Source organism: Maylandia zebra, linkage group LG2 (assembly GCF_041146795.1).
Source record: "Maylandia zebra isolate NMK-2024a linkage group LG2, Mzebra_GT3a, whole genome shotgun sequence".
Classification (NCBI taxonomy): Eukaryota; Metazoa; Chordata; class Actinopteri; order Cichliformes; family Cichlidae; genus Maylandia; species Maylandia zebra.
Window position 1 is genome coordinate 14,181,370 of NC_135168.1, and position 13,001 is coordinate 14,194,370.

The window sequence follows — 13,001 nt, forward strand, 5'->3', positions numbered from 1 at the left end:
AGTTCATTTAAAGACAAGAACTATGAGCCAAGGCCGACACAAATGTGTTTTATTTACTTTCAAATCCATTTATCATAAATGTAACAAATAAAGTGTTTTTATGTATCCATCTATAGAACGCTGCATGTTATATTCTAAATCTGCATGTTTCTTTTTAGAAACCTATCAGCAAAAAATGAACCTAAAGTATGTAATGCAAGGATGTAATCACTTTCAAGAGGGAGAAAACATAAAGTTCGACTTTAAGTGACAACTATGGACACCTAATATGACAAGCAGATTCTGCAGGTCATTAATCAATGTATAAAACTAAAACAGAATGTATTTTTAGTGACACAGGACACAAACAAGGAAGCAAGATGTGTAATTAGGATTATTTATAATAAATATGAATTAATTAGGGCAATTTCTTTAACCATAAAGAATAACTAAATCCTTCAGGACAATGTCACATCAATGCACTGAACTCACTATGTTATCCCTCTAACAGAGCCTCTACATGTTCTCACTGTAATTTCCCCCTCACGAATGAATTTTTGCTAGCACTAATTTGAATGTTGGGGGGAATCAAACGCATTTTACTCGCAGTACTCAAGCTGACTTACCTTTGTTTGAATGACGGCGTACTCACAACGTGGAGGCTTAAAAATAGCCAAATCTTGTACCCAGTCCTTGGTGAATTGGATGTGCGCCTCCAGAGATTTATAATTGCGAAATTGGTGCGCCGTGTATGCTCTGACTCCACAGACAAGGTATGAGAGTAGATCATGCTAAGTCAATAGCGGTTTGGTCTTCAGGGTTTCTACTCCACGGCTATATTTCATATGGGTCCACATTTCAACAATCAAGTACCGTCTCTTTGCATCTGGACAGAATCTGTCTCTATACCGTCATTTTCTTTTGAGCTACGTTTCAGAATGGTTCGTAGCAAACTTGTTTTGATTCGTGACCTGCCAAGATGGTGCTGCGCTCCCACAATGCATTGCGACATTACGTCAACTCCAAAGCCCTTTGCGTGCAGGAGTGTATGCGCATGCGCATTGCCACGGTGGTTTAAAAAATAAAGATATAATGAAAAGTAATTAATAAAAATTAAATATTTAAACATTCCCACAAATGTGCAATGAACGTGCAAAAACTCTCTTTAGTAGTTGTTACTGTTTCTTTCTTTCTTTCTTCTTTTTTTTTTTTTTTTTTGAAAAATAACGACGTCTCTGAGGCGCGAAATCTGACAGCGAGAGGAACGGCCGGATACAGGAGACGGGAAGAAACAAGCCGATTATGTTCGCGTTAATTAAGTGGTTGGAAGATGTAAAATTCTCAATTCTGCCAACTGAACATATACGAGATTTTAATGAGGATGAATAATTAGCCGGCATGGAGGAAACGGACCTTTATTTCGTGGAGTGGCGACAAGAAGCCAAGGCGGGTGGCCAGTCTAAGAAGCCTCCATCATCAAGCTAGCAGGTGCCTTTTCCCATATAATATTACTTTATTCTCGTGTATTTGGAACGGAAGCGTAGAGCTGCCACCCAGGCAAAAGAGAAATATAAGTATATCACGTTATAACGTGAAAAGTTTATCGTTCTAACAATATACTATCATGTTTGAACAACATGTTTGAACAACATTGTACGAAAAATGTACATAATTATCACGTCCGTACAATATTGTGCGAACGTGACAATTATGTATATTATAATAATGTGATATTATATTATACCAGTGGTTCTTAACCTGGGTTCGATCGAACCCTAGGGGTTCGGTGAGTTGGTCTCAGGGGTTCGGCAGAGCCTCCGCTGTGACGTGCACGGCTCATTTTGTGCACCAGTAAAAAACATATCTACGTCTAATTTGAAAAAAAAACACACTTTATTTTTCACTAAAGAGGGGTTCAATGAATGCGCATATGAAACTGGTGGGGTTCGGTACCTCCAACAAGGTTAAGAACCACTGTATTATACAAACATGAAAAGCATAATGTTAGAACAATAAACATTTCACGTCATAACGTGAAGCTCTATTTTTCTTTTGCCTGGGTGGCAGCTCCACGCTTCCATAATTTGGTAATCAAAATATGTAACTTAATTAATTATATTGTGACGTACTTTTGCCTTTTCTTATTATTCTGCCTTCTCAATAACTATCAAAGCCTATTCACATTTAATTTGGCTTTCACAGAAATCCTACCTCTCCTTCTGGCTACAGAGTACTTACCAAGGTTAGAAACAAAGAACAGTTATGCTTTATTAATGTTCGCTAATTACAATGTTCCACATTTCCTTGCTTTTTAAGTCATTTTTAGGCTTTTTAGAGTTTTTGTTTTTTATTTTTTTTAGCAGTAATGTTTCTGCCTATTTATTTCAGCCCATGAAATCGAATGCAGATCTTCCTAATGTGAGATTTACATAAATGTAAGTAATTTTGTTTGTCATTGTCATTAATGTTGTTGCTGTTGTTGTTTTTGTGCAGTTTGCAATCATATAAACCTAGCAAGCATCAGTCAGCACAGTGACTAACCTAAACAGATTCTTGCTTTATTCACATATATTATATGTAATTATATATACCTGCACATTGTACCTAGGGTTGCAGCCACTTGGCCCCACCCCATTGTTGTGACAGCCCTGATTGTACTTATACACTGCATCTGAACAGGGAACAGTCTGCCACATTAATGTATTTTTAAGTGACTTGTTTGTAATACATGAATTTGTTTCTTACAGATGTCAAAGTCTCAACCTCATGCTGCCCTCCCCCATCCTCCTAAAGTAAGTATTTGTTGTTGTGGTTTTTTATGCGGTGTCTGTGTCACATGCTAATCATAATTATTGAAATAACTGTTTTCTAACAGGTTTTCCAAAACACTAGTTATGTTTGTTGTCATTCAGACCAGTACTACTGCTTAGACATTGTTTAGTGGTCATGCATGTTTGACAAGCTCGTTATGATACCAAAACAGTAGGCCTATCACAATAATCGATATATCGACTTAACACACAATACATGTACATGACCTCAATAATTGTTGATGATGTAATTTATCTGCCATTATATTTACAAAAATAAAATATAATGATAACAAAACAATAACATTAAATAACATTGTTTTCTATTTGTTAGAAAACTTACTATTTATTCAAGTTTTTAAGGTATCTAATATTTTGATTCCTAATTTCAATGATCTAAATACTTTAAGAATTAGATGTTGGTTTGTCAATTGAAAGTGTGTAGATCTTGCATTATTATGGTGTTATATTATGATTATACATTCAAAGACATAAAATGGTCTTAAAATGACAATGACATAACTTGTCGCAATTGTTTATGGGGCAATATACCGACCAACAAAAAGTCGTTATCGTAACAGGCCTTCAAAACAGACAGTTTTATGATTGATAAATTCAAAAAATAAATACATTTAATTTCTCTGAGATTCTCTAATATTCAGTTACAGTTCACAACACAGTTACCCGTACATGCAGTATTATACTGTAAATATAAATCTCTGCATTTAGCATCCCACTAGAAGCGTCACAGTTACTGCCTCTTTTTTTTTTTTTTTACAAATACCTGTACTATTACTAACACATTTACTGTTTTACTTTTAGCCTGTGGATACAAATGCAGATTTCCTTAATGTAAGTTGTGCATTTTAATTACATCATGTTATTTTTATTATTATTTATTTATTTATTTTATTTTACATTCAAATATTTCAAGCTTCTTGGTTAAAGAAGCTTGATTGCTAGTAGGTAAAGAATAGTTCACCTATAATTCATATTCCCAATTAATTTCTCACCTCTGATTGAATGCCTTTGTTTGTTTTCCTATAACAAAACATTTTTGCTGGATATATATGGTGAATTTATATGCATAGATACAGTCGTAGTGCTTGACACATGCAAACAGCAGTAGATGTACTAAAAAGGAAATAATTACAATCATGATGTTGATTGCTGATGTCAGTATATATATTTTAGAGGAATGTTTTGTTTTTCACCCAAAATGAACTATATTGCTTCAGAAGAGATTTATTACCCTACCGGACTCTTATATATTGTTCTGTTTTTTGTTTGTTTTTGTTATTTTCAGGTTCAATGGTGCGTGTTCTTCTAATGGCCGCCTTCCCACTGGAGGTTTTGATCCACAGCAATTTAAAAGGTAATCAGCTTTGAAAGTCAGTTCAAATGGTTAGCTAATAGTACTTTAAAAAGCCTACAACTCTGTCACCAGTTTCTTTACCGAAAATTACCCATAAAAGTATCGCTCAATAGTAATAATAATAGTAGTAATAATAATTGTAGTTCAAATGTTTAGTTGTACAAATATCAAATTTTTGGAAATCTAAAACTAGTCAAACACTCAAATGTTCATGCTTTTTATAGGAGGACAGAGCAAAACGGACATCGGCGCAGAGTGAAGAACTGCCCTTGATAAGGACACTATGACAGCCATATATAGTATGTGAAGACTTTCTGTGTATCTAAAATTGCATACACCACAAGTAACTTACTTTGCAACCATTAAAATAGGTTGTAAAGTAAGTTACCAATACAAATAGGTGATGATGCATTGTAGTGGTTGGTCTCAGACAAAGAAGGTCAACAGATTTATGAATGCTGGAAGGTAAGGAGAGACGACCAAAAGGGGTGTTAGCATTACTGTAATGTGAACTGGATAGACTTCCCATCTAGGAAAAAAAAAGAGGTAAATTATGCGTAAAATATATCTGTATTAATATCTGTATCTGTATAAACAGAAATATCTGTTTGCTAAATGAAGCCAGCTAACATAAATCACATTTTTATTTTAACTCTGATAAAAGTAATAGAACTGTGACTTTTGTTTGTTACAGTGGGGGTAAGGAAGGGGTTTCCCAGCGTGTCCAGAAGGGCTTTGAGGATTGCCGTGAAAGCTGGGGGACTGAGACTGTGTGTATATATATATATATATATACACACATATATGTATATGTGTGTGTGTTTCTTTTAGAATGTTTAAGTATGTAATGAGAATAAACTTATAAAATGAATATTCCTTGCTTGATTGATATGCTATATGTATGTTTTAAACATCAAATAAAGATTTCTTTCAGATGTTACATGTGAATGTGTTTTCTTAGAAATATATGAAGGGTTAAATTTATATTTTTTTGAATGATTTTAAATACATTTAAATTGTATTTTGAAATATATTTTATTAATATATTTCAAAATATACAAAAAATGGCCAAAAAATATATGTGCTAAAATACATTTTAAATATATAAATATATTTTAAAATGTATTTTAAAATATATTTTTTTACCGTATGGGCAAAGCTACACCAGAGGGTTGTGCTGTGTAACAGGTTGGTGCAGGTGGTGTTATCTACATTTGAACATTAGGCAACAGTCTCATGAAGACACTTTCTATTGTTCACTAAAGACCAACAATAACAGAGACAAAGGGAGAGCAGCAGAACTAGTGCTAACAATTAGCACTGCTAGCCTGCCCACCAACACCAGCTAATGTTCTAAAAACGATGATCAATGATTTTGCTGTAACGGCTCCAGCTGTCTGTGTCAGGGACACGTTGGAGATGAAGTGAGTGATCCAGTGACAAAGGTTTGGAAAGCTGCAGTCAGCTGAGACTAAAGGAGTCACCTGACCGAGAGACCAAATGTTTCACTGAGAACGTCCAGATGAACAGAATCAACCTTTGGGATAATCTGTTCCACACATCCATGTTTCACTTACTGCATTATATTTCCTCATTGCTGTGCACACAGGCCTGTGGCTTATAACCAACTCCAAGTTCAGACTCAGAGGCTGCTGAAGCTGTTTTCTGGAACAGAGACGTGTTGGATATAAAAGCAACTCTTCTTTATGTGTCAGCACTGAGGAAAGGAGCAGCTTCGTTTCTAAGTGTATGAAGGACTGTAGCAGTGTGTGTGTGAGCTTTATTTCACAGACAGAACCATGTCAAAAACACAACTTCAGGTAAAAACAATACAAAATCAAAGAGTCTGATCAGAAGGATTAAACAGAGGAGTGTGGGACTGTTTTTAACAGACAGCAGGTTAAGCCAGGCTGGAGGAGTAAACTGAGCCTCGGTGTGAGCAGCAGTGTGTTTGACAGGAAGCTGAGATAAACAGTCTGGAGCCCATTTAGTGCTTCATATGAAAGTGTGAGGATTTGAAAGCAAATCTAAAATCAAGCAGGAGTCAGTGTGAGAATGATTTGTGCTTTTCCTCAGTCAGATGCTGGGAGTTTCAGTTCATCCATGTTCAGCGTGCTGTGCTTTGTGTAACAGGAGAATATGACAGTATAAATCAAGTCTTCATGTCACTGAAAGCCTCCACAGTCTGCTATGGAGGTGCATCAGTTTGGATTTACAAGAAGAACATTTCTTAAACCTGCCACAAGATGGCGCTCCAACAGAAGGGATGTCCACAGTGTAACACAGGCACACACATACTGTGTGAATGTGTGAGTGAATGGGCTTTCAACACAAGGCTTCTGCTGCTACCTTTAATGACATAATTAGCTAACAAGAACAAACTGTTAATTACCACCAAAGAACGGCTCCAGATTTTAGCTGCTGACCATTTTGTGAAACGTTGATTACATCAGCTTATTGTTGATTTTTCAACCTTAATATCAGCTGCTTTAAAGGAGCCTCGTTCTCTCGCAGTAACAGTTTTCTTCACTAGATGCAGTGCAGGCACAGTCTGTGTTTCTAAACTACACACTAATGTTCATTGTTGTGCAGCTAAATCCTCCCTCTGGATGGGAAGAATCCCTGTCAGGCTTCAAACACCTGGCTTGGTGTTCTGGAGCTAATGTGTCACCTGTGAGGACTCTGAGATGAACACACAGCAGACACTTCAGTTCTCCGTCTGTGTGTCCTCAGTTTCCCAGCATGCCTTGGCTGTGGTGGTGGAGGTGAATGAGGGGGAACATGCTGCTCTGTCAGCACTCAGGTTTCATACCTGGTGATCTCAGAGGACAAAGCGGCGTTACAGCAGCGCACGTTGATGAGACCTGATGCTCTGAACAGTTCAGACTTCAGCCTCACTCTGAGAAAACAAACGACTGACTGTCAGCAGCAACTACACCTGCTCCATCAGTGACGGAGAGAAGAACTGAGACTGAGAGACATACAGCTGCATGTCAAAGGTCAGAAACGCCCGCTCTTTGTACGGGTCAGGAGTTAGTACTGCAGAGGTCAGAGGTCAGCTTGCTGACAAACCATTTGAAACAGTTTGGAGCTAAAAGCACAACAGCAGAGGAAAGAAGAGACACTGCAGAGATGATGCAAAATATTGTGTTTTGTTCTCAGCTGTCAAAAAGTGTAACACACGTGTTCCAGCACAGCCTTTGTGTACTTTCACTTCTCCATACTGTCCATTGGAAATCCTGTTTGTTACTTTTTGATTTCAGTCCATGTGTCCAAAGCAAACTTCTGTCCCACACTTTCTCTGCTGACTCTTCACCGATGCTCAGATGATCTCAGATGATTTCACCAGAACTCATCAAAATTCGGGCTCCACAGAAACCCAGACGTCACTAAACAAGCGTAACAAGCAAAGTGAAAACTGGTCGTTCAGCTTTATTGACCAAAGATAAGCTCACATGTCACCTCATGACACAGACACTTATTTCCACAGCATGCACGAGGACTGACAATAAGTGTCTATAAAGCCACTTCTATCTGCCACACCTGTGCTTCTGTCATGGTTGCTCTCCTCTCACTCTGTCATTTATCCACAGTCTGCCTCCCTCTGCTCCGTCAGCTGACGTCCTCTCTACACCACCTGCTGTGTTTTATCCTGCAAAAACACATTTAAGAAGCGTTGCACCGAGTAACGGGAGGAACTGCTATAAAATCCATTTAAAGGAGGTGGTGCTGAGTGCTGTGACTGGGGTCCCACCACTGACATCATGGGTGGAGGACATGTTGGAAAACTGCTACAAAGTGCTGTGCAGCCAGCAGAGCTTACAGTCTGTCCTGTGTGTCATACAGGCTCTCACACTTAGTGTTTCTGTGACACATTGAAGAGAAGTTTGTGTTGTTCACAGTTGTGCTTGTACTGAGTGACAGCTGACATGACCTAACAGGAATAATGTGTCTGTGCTGAATGAGAAGTAACACACAATGAAGTCTTGATGCATCTCAATCATCCAGGAAAGTGAGTCTGTTGCTTCTGTTCATCTGGACGCAGCGTTTTGTGGGAGAAACGTGTCGTCATCATCAGGTGACGTCTTCAGTCTCAGCTGCAGGTTTCAGTCTTACAAACAGGACATTTGCATAAAGACTGAAAGCAGCTGCAGGAACGATGGGCTGGGAGCTCCGTTCCTTCATCTTAATTATGCAGATTCTCAGGACCATTGATCAACAACCACTGATCCATGTCCATGAGTCCCATTCACAGAGATGTGGGAATGGCTGCAGTCACAGCATGTAAGATGGAAATAAATGAGAAGTATTTAGCTGAAGTGGATTTGATTTATGTTACTTCTTTTTTAACTTGTAGTTCTACATTGGAAGATTATTGTGATATTGAAATATAAAAATACATTTATATTCTATTATTTTCTCAAAATAAGCGTCACACTCGTGGAAGCCGGTGTAGCCGCCGAAACGCCTGCATTTATGGAGACTTTCAGCCCCAGGTAGGCCAGTTATGGATCTTGGGATCCACATTATGTCAGCAGCTGTTCTCCACCGTGAACTGTGTTCAAACAAACACGCTCACGCCTCACAGACGACAGCTCACAGTCCTGTAGAGATAAAGTGACTTCGTACAGCCCCGACCTGCAGACGCTGTGCGCAGAGGTTCAGGAGCAGAAGTCCCGTTGTAAACATATCACGGCAGACCCGACGATGTTTGCATGAACGCGCTTTTTTTAAAAGTCAGGTCAAGGCTCCAAAAGCCCAAAGGCGATATAACAGTTTGTGTTTGCTACATGGATCATTGTAGTTCAGCTTTCCTTTGTTATATTTCTTTAAGAGCTCAAAATGTGTTCATTACATAAATCAAATGTAATTTTCTCTGTAGCACTTCATGGATTTCATAAGCAACACACTGTAGTTGTTCACACAAAGCATAAAGGTAAAAACAATATACACAGTGTTATCTTCATTTTAGATGTCACAAAGTATTTGCGGCTCCCAGTGTTTTCCCGAACCCTGACCCTTTGCGTGGAAACCGGGTCCAAAAGGCTCTTTGGGTGTTAAAGGTTGCTGACCCCTGCACTAGGCCCAACTGACACATATATTTGATTCCAAATACAAAAAATAATGTGTAACCTGCTGGAAGAATGTAGGAGGTTGAGACAGGATCTCAACACTTGGTGTCTGCAACAAAAGACAACAATATGTGGGGCGATCGTGGCTCAAGAGTCGGCAGCTCGTCTTGTAATCGGAAGGTTGCCGGTTCGAGCCCCGGCTTGGACAGTCTCGGTCGTTGTGTCCTTGGGCAAAAAAGCACTTTGGGGTCCTTAGGGACGAGTAAAGCGCTCTACAAATACAGGCCATGTAATGGCAGAAACATTCTCTAGTGTAAATCCTGACTAGTTCATTAACTACAGATCAGTTTCAGTGAACATTATTCACAGAGGGATCTGAGTTCCTTATACCAGACTCTACAGAAACTGTAACACTGTACAGCTCTGCAACTCAACAATATGACAACAATGTAACACACACTAGAATCATCAAATAAAGCCCCACTAACCACTAGAACTAGAACTAACTAACTAGCACTGGACACTTGCATATTAGAGATTTCTACCACCATAGGAGGCGAGATATCATCCTTGAACCAGAGCATCCAGCCCTCAATTTCGGACATAAAAAGCGACGTGGCCAGGCATGATAACACTTTGACTGAACTGCAGGACTGTGCCTCGAACCACTCTGACACCATCGCCACTCTCCAGGCCACTGTGGAGCGTTTGTCTGCGGAGGTAAAGAAGTTAGATGAGAGATGTGGAGCTCTTGAGGCACTCCAGGAGGAATAATTTAAGAACTGCAGGAATACCAGAAGGCACAGAGGGACCCAAGATGACTGAGTTGGTTCACACCTGTTGGCGGAGGCGCTATCTCTCGAGGAGAAGCCACTCATCGATCGAGCACATAGAGTGAATCGCCAGCGTCCCAAACAAAGTCATCTTCCTCGGCCCATCATCTTGAGATTGCACTACTACCACATTGGTGAGGAAATTCTGCTGAAAGCTGCAGAGAACAAGAACCTGATGTATAAGGGTTTTTAAAATAAACATCCTCCCAGATTTCCCTCCCTCTGTTGGAAACGCAGAGCCGCATTTGCAAATATGAGAGGAAGACTACGTGGGATGACCGGCGTCAGGTACAGACTGCTATACCCTGCAAAGCTGTTAGTGACCCTAAACTTTCTTCGGTTGCTACAAGCCACAAAGTCCTTTATGGTTTGTCTCTGTTGTGTGGAGGGCTGTTTTTAAGAGCTCAAAAATGGGTGTATCAGAGTCAAACAGGCAGCACAGTGGAAAAGTGGTTGGCACTGTTTCCTGACAGCAAGAAGGTTCTGGGTTCAAATCCAACATCTAAGCTGTTTGCATGCTCTCCCCATGTCTGGGTCCTCTCTGGGTTCTCTGGCTCCCACAGTCCAAAGACGAGCAGTTAGTGGGGTTAGGTTGATTGGTGTATGTGCCCATGAGTATGAGTGTACACGGGTGTTTCTCTGTGTTAGTGACAGTCTGACAGAAGGCTGCATCCCTCAGCCTCATGTGGGCTGTGTAGCCCCTTTACAACTGCAGTGAGAGCTCAGACCTGTTTCTGGTGGGTGGTGGACTCCTCCAGGGCATCAGCAGGGGCGGATCTAGAAGGGTGGCATGGGGTGGCAAGTGCCACCCTAAAATGATCCCTTGCCACCCCAAGTGCCACCCCAGTTTTGCATATGACAGTGTTGTTTATTAAAATAAGTTTAACAGTTTGAGCGTAGTTACAGTCAGCAGTGAATATAAATGCTAGAACTGGATATATTCCATAGTGTCCCCCCCTCCACATTAACAAATGGTTCAGCCCATAGCAGGACGGCTTTTTTCTTGTTTTCAGTAGCAAGCGATGCTTATGATTGTGCCAGAGCACATTTTGAACAACACCATGGGAATTTCTGATTTTACACAGGTGGGTGGATGTTACACTGTGGAAATGAAGGAAGGTGAGTGCTATTTTAAATGGTTGTAGAAAATGAAAAAACAGCAGGTGTATTGGCTGCATTTTTAGATAAATAGTTGTATCTGTTTACAAAATGTACAATTTATATTTGCATTTCAAGTTATAAACATTTACCCAACACGTCTGTGGTTTTTTTACAGTAAAAAATACTGCTAGGATTTTAGGTTCTTTGTGTGATTTCAGATCAGTAATAGTTACATTAATAGTAATAGTAATACTAATGCAGTATGTCAGTGAAAAAACAACTAAATTCAGTTGAGCTGAAAAGATACCAAACAAAGCAAGAGGAGGAAAAAATAAAATGAAACAATCTGAGGGTGAAATACAAACGTAAACTCAAAGGAGTCACAAATGTCCGGTTGTGTTTCAGACCTCAGAGGGTGAATCCAACAAATCATGAAAAATGAGGTTTACATGTTTGTTCATGACAGTGCAGATTTCTGACATTTTGTGTCATTTAAGCTGCAACAATGTGACTGTTTTCTAACAAAAACAGTGAAACTTAAGTTAGACTTGTGTTTGTAAATGAAGCGCCCCATGTTGTGTAGCTTTCTGGAGTTTATACTTATTGGGCTACATATGTATTTAATATACAGGCTGTACAGTACATAACATCAAAACTCACATGTTTCATGTAACTAAAGTGTGTAATCATGTGGGTACAGACAATAATTAAGTTATAGACTATATTTATATGAAAAACGTGCATACTTACTGCATTTGAATCATTTTAACCACATGTAACCACCTGCATATGTGTTTGGGGGGAAAAGGCTTTGATTTTGCCACCCTAAGAAAATTTCTCTAGAGCCGCCCCTGACCATTTCACAGGATTTGCATTTAAAGATGCAACAAGACTAAAATGGTTAGGGTCAGGAGGTCAAAGGTCAGAGCTCCTGTGGGTCTGAGGGCGGCCTCACGCTGGAGAAGGATGAAGGAGTCTGACCTGAGCCAGTGTTTGACATGAACACATCAGCACTGCTGTCAGTGAGCCTAACGACAGCCGTTAGCATCATTTCAGTGTTTCAGTCATAAAAACACTTCCTGTCTCTGTGGTGGTTACAGTGACATCATGCAGTTTGTGCTTTGACCTCCAGAGGGCGACAAATCAGCACAGACAGAGAGCTCCATTCAAACTTTGCTGCCATCAGGAATAATTCTTCAAATATAATCATCAGTGTTTGAGCAGTTATGATATCAGGGACAATCTAGACATGTGTGACAATACTGAACATGTCACATGACACACCTCAAACATCATGTGATCCACTCTCAGTCTGCACTTTCATTCATGACTTCAACAGGTTGAAATGAGCTTTGAAGAAACATTCAGTGAAATAAATCTTTCATGGATTCATGTGAGCAGCAGATGAACTTTGTACCAACAACATCTTCAATAACAGAGTCTGAATGAAGCTCAGGTGTTGATGCTGCTCACTGATTGGACGCTTGCTTTCAGCTCTGCTCTCAGTCTTTACTGCACAGGTGAAGGTAGAAAGTGTGACTGGATCTATAGACTGGAAACAGAGAAACATGCTGAACATTTGAAGCTTTGCAGCAGAAATGTTCATGTTACAAATACAGCAGAGCTGATCTGGGATCAGTGTGTTCACACCTGCAGCTACAACAAGGTTTCATGTCTCCACACGTCAGCATGTGAACTTTACTCTGACTCAGTCTGAGCAGTCAGACGGCATATTTTTAAAGTTAACACATCAGCACACACAGAGCTGAGCCCCTCCCACCTGTGCTGAGTTTCAGGTGGAGCCCCGCCTCCTTCCAGGAAGCAGCTCACC

At 39.7% G+C, this 13,001-nt stretch overlaps 1 long non-coding RNA gene across 2 annotated transcripts; it reads left to right on the top strand.

Moving 5' to 3' along the window:
• The first annotated feature begins 1,196 nt into the window (after positions 1–1,196).
• On the top strand, positions 1,197–4,737 carry LOC112433630 (uncharacterized). Of its 2 annotated transcripts, XR_013100589.1 has the most exons (7): positions 1,197–1,467; positions 2,182–2,221; positions 2,368–2,414; positions 2,727–2,771; positions 3,612–3,641; positions 4,096–4,164; positions 4,389–4,737. It is a non-coding gene; the product is annotated as an uncharacterized LOC112433630 (long non-coding RNA). The 2 variants fall into 2 exon arrangements; XR_013100588.1 differs by lacking the exon at positions 4,389–4,737 and having other exon boundaries at positions 4,096–4,236.
• Positions 4,738–13,001: the final 8,264 nt, after the last annotated feature.